The 4,775-nt window shown below is 33.8% G+C and overlaps 1 pseudogene; it reads left to right on the top strand.

The window, feature by feature from the left end:
* The first annotated feature begins 388 nt into the window (after window positions 1-388).
* On the top strand, window positions 389-488 carry LOC122095832 (annotated as a pseudogene).
* Window positions 489-4,775: the final 4,287 nt, after the last annotated feature.

Here is a 4,775-nt window from a genome sequence, read left to right as displayed (position 1 = left end):
AAGACCTCATTTGGGAAAATCTCAGCTCCACATGTTTAGAAGTAGCTCTTAAACAAGGCTTACTTTGAATCCATTGGCTCCACAGATCTAACACAGTTGGATAAATAAGTACTTGAAAAAGCGGTCTCCTTTGGACTTAGCTATTAATACTTGAAAGTTTGATCAAATTCTAAGTGAAAAAGACTTAAAATAGTCATTGACAAAAAAATTGCAAATGTGAGCAATCAACTGAACAACATATTTTTTTCAACTATTCACAGAATTTTAGGGAAATAAGATTAATAGCATTTTTAGGAACAATAAGGTTTCCTTGTTACAAATAGGCACCTAAGCATATAAGCCTGTATAAATATTTCATCATTAGCTACTAAAATTTACAGGATACTACATTCTTCAGCAGCTTGTATACCAAAATTACAACAATACAGAGATTAACATGGCACTTGTACAAGGATGATATGAAAATTTGTGAATTATTCAAAATTTTTCATTCTTCAGATGCAAGAAATGAAAAACAGCTATTAAAAAGTTGATTACAAAATTACAAGTGTAACAACACACCTAATTCATATAATTAAAAGTTACTTTGACATCAGTGTATTAAATTTTCACCTTAGAAAAGCCTTTACATAGCATAACCTTTACACAACTTTTGAAATTAGACAACATTGTTGTTTTATCCCAAAGAAATATAATACTAAAAGGACCTAGGGGAAAAAAAAGGAATCTTAAACTGTTTCTGTATGGAATGCAATCTGAAAGGACACATTAATGAACCTATATGTTATAAAACAATGTAGAATTTAATGTATTATATCTAGGAGAGAATAAAATAGATTATGGACACTATACAAACATAGAATATAGAATATTTTAAAATATAATTTTTCAGACAAACACCGGAAATATCTTTAGTTTCTATACTACTCATTTCAACAGATAAGTTAAAATTATTTCCGATCAACAAAATCACAAACTCTGTATAAATCATTATAGATGTATACAAAAACTCTTGAATACATTTTGACATCAAAAGCAGACAATTCACTTTGAAGAACTCCACAGAATCCATGAATTGTTACTATAAGATGTTGTTATTTGGATTGTGAAAATATGTTGTATTGACAAAAAGGAATTAATGACATTTTTGAAATTTAAGAAAATTAACCGAATCATTAGGATTTAGGAGAACAATTTGTACAGCCTTCCACAACTTCAAAGAGGTAGTGATACATACTTATCCTTTTGGTAATATCAAATGCAGTTTCTTCCAAGTGGTTCTTCAGACCTGGTTTGACATATTGGTTCAACAGTTCCAGTGTATTTTTGCTATCTCAATTACCAGCAGCAAGATGCAAGGGGGTCAAAAAGCGTTTAGTTTGGGCATTGGTATCTGCATCATGAAGAAGAAAGAAGCCACTCTGGTATTATTACACGTATATGCACTGTGCAGGGGTGTCCAGCCATCTACAGTTATTGCATGTGCCCCTTGAGCCACCAACTCACGGACAATGTCTAAGTGTCCACTGTAGGCTTCCCGATGAAGAGGCGTATACTCATCGTCATCCCTAGTATTCACATGAGTAGCCTTTTTGGAAAGTATTCTCTGCACTGTAGTAAGCTGGTTATTTTCAGCAGCCCAAAGAAGAAATTTGCTTGGATCCTTCTCCATTTTTTTTCTTGCAATTTTTATCATCCCTCACATTTTCATCTTGTTCCTCATCTTCATTAGAATTGCCTAACCAGATACATTGAGTGCCAGTGGAAATGAGGTGTCCATGTATTTCCCTAATAGTTCATGTTGGTTGAACTGGTCAGAAATATCTGGTGAATTCTCTGCGTATGTTTTTTCACCATGATTTATTTTCTTTTTCCATTTTTACTATTCGAAATTATTCTAACTGGAGATTAGGGAATAAATGGAGAGCAGAGGAAAGATGTTCCTCCATATTCAAAGGTACAGACTGAAAATGAGGACCAGTGGTGTCCTCATGTGCAACTTATTCTAGGAATGAGAAAATGTGAAATAATGCCTCCTATATAAATGATTTGGGAAATGGCAGTGCAGAAAGTGAAATGATGCAACCCAAAATATAAAACAATATAAATTAGGATAATTATGGAGCAATCATATTATCTATGAGAGCCATGAAAGACAGAGATGAGCTATCCACAAAATCCATGCCTCTGATCAATTTATAGAACAAGCAGAAATTTTTTTTAAAAAAAAGATGGAAATAGAATTTATGTATTTACTTGAAATTGGTAAATACCTTTTTAATAGCCTACATAAGAATCTAAATCCTTGATAGCACTAGTAACAGATCTGACTGAAATCAGTTGAATCACACTTTTCCTGTACAATGAAGGAATAGGTACAGGCTAGGAAAGCAGCTAGAAAAGGCAGGCTGATTGTATCTGTGAGAAAACTTTGTGGAAACTGGTATTGAGGATTACTTACTGGTGACCCACTTGCACTGGAAGCATGATTCTGACCTCTTGCTTGCTGATTCTGAACTATTGCTTTGATCATTATATTCTCCAAAAAGAAAAAGTCAGAATTGATAACAAAGGACTACTAATACAGTTTGACTTTTCATTAAGCATATTCAATCATCAAAATCACACGAAGACAATAGACAGGCCTATTTTTTTTAGATGAAAACAAGTGTCTTTAAAAAAACAAGGAATTTAAGTAGTCTTCCAAAGGACTTCCATTTTACTTACTGCATTATACATTTTTCCTAATGTTGAGTAACAATAAATAATGGATCTATTAGAAAGCTCTTAAAGCTCGTCTGTTCAATACTGAGTTCTCTTACACTATATTATGGTATTTTTTTGTATGGTCTTAGGAAGAAATTTACTTTACTAACTTGAATTTGTGACAGGACAATATCATGACTGTACATCTTTCTTCTATACTCTCAGTTTTACATTATTATCTAAATATGTGCATTAAAAAAGTATAGAGGAAAAAGTAGAAGCCACACTGGTGGATCATGGCTTTAATCCTAGCTAATCAGAAAGAAGAAATCTGAGAATTGTGGTTTGAAACCAGACCAAGAAAAAAAAGTCCATTAGATCTTGATTTGAAAGTAACCAGCAAAAGCTAGAAATGGAGCTATGGAGCTAGAAATGGAGCTATGGTACAAGCAGTGAATGCTAGCCTTGAGAAAACTAAAACAAAAAATTGACAAATTCTGAGACAGAGCCAGGCCCTGACTTCAAGCTCTAGTATTAGCATCAAACTAATTAATTAATTAATCAATTAAAAATAAATTAAGTGGTCACATGTGGAGAAAATGCTCAGGGATATCACCCAGGCTCTTATTTCAAAAACTACAATCTACCGAAAAAATCTATTTAAATAATACCTGTGTAAATAGAGTATTTTCATCACCCAAATGCACATCCATGCTCAGTTATTTTTGCAAGGTAACTCTGTTATGTCTGGAGTACCACATAACATTATCACTTAAGTAGAAAGTATTGAAACATGGGTTCACTGTATCTCTCTAATGGATTTTTCTCCCCACAAATACTCAGATCTTACAATTATTCCAATTCTTTGAAGTCTTAGCTTTTTTCTTTAACATCCATAATATTAAAGTTTGAATTTAGTGTCTTGTGTCTCCTAAATGGGTGTTCTTACCAGTTTGTCATGCCCCCAGCCCTAAATTATCCAGATTAATTTTCAGATAGAATCTGGCTTCCTACTTGTGTATGATCATGGGCTCAGTCCACTTGATGTTATTCTTCCTGGAATTTAGATTAACAGGTGTCTGGCATTGTGTACAGATCTTTATGTCCAGTCTGGGCTTTAACCACTATCCTCACAACAGTAGACTCCCATATAGTCAGGTTTTTCATAAGCTTACCATAGCTGATTTTTTAAATAAATCTTTGCATTTCCTGCAGGTTCTTGAGTACTGAATTAATTTGTGTTTTCTTTGGGTTCGTTTGTTTCATTTGAATATATGTATTCAGTGGTTCCTCATTTTTCATTTGGTTTCTTTCACTCAAGTTCTTACCTAAAGTGCTGAGAAACCAATTCTTCTTTCTCAAGATAGTCAAGCTGAACTTTATTTATTCCAAACCAATTTCAGTAATATTTAAACATCTTCATATCTAGGAATGGTACACAAATGCTTATCACTGAGAAGGGTCTTTTTATTTTCACAGCATCTTTGGCATTCACAGACTTATCATGAATTATACAAATATAATAAAACTCAGATGCTTGCCAGGAGGAGAAAAACCTATTACTAATTGATTGACAGAGGCTTCCCTTCCCGTGAATGAAATACGCTGCTTGATGCAGGATTTCACAGAATCATATTGCTAGGGAGAGCCTAAAAAATCAGGTAACACTACAGAGTTGAGGGAGATTACTTGACCTCCTGAATAATTTACTTTTATGTCAAATAAAAGCAGGCTTCCAAAAAGAGAGTAGACTTTAGAGAAACATGATGAGTTGTATGCAAATAGGTGCTTAGCTGACTTTGTTGATTGGTGAACTAATACAAGGAAATAAAGTACAGCACGGTAAAAAAATAAAGAACTCTGCATTGAAATAATCATTTCTGTGTGTGTGTGCATGCACATATGTGCGTGTACACACACACGCATGTGCATTGCTCATGCATGCATTATTCATTGCTGAGGCTTGAGAGTGCCTAGACTCTATCCCAAAGCTTCTGGTCAAGGAGAGTGGTCTACCACTTAAGCCACTACTCCACTTATGGTTTTTTGGAGATAATCACATGTATTGT

Source organism: Dipodomys spectabilis, unplaced genomic scaffold, assembly GCF_019054845.1.
Source record: "Dipodomys spectabilis isolate Male_0828 unplaced genomic scaffold, ASM1905484v1 ptg000362l, whole genome shotgun sequence".
Lineage (NCBI taxonomy): Eukaryota > Metazoa > Chordata > Mammalia > Rodentia > Heteromyidae > Dipodomys > Dipodomys spectabilis.
The sequence above is the reverse complement of the archived record's forward strand: the minus strand, read 5'-3'. Positions and strand labels throughout refer to the sequence as shown.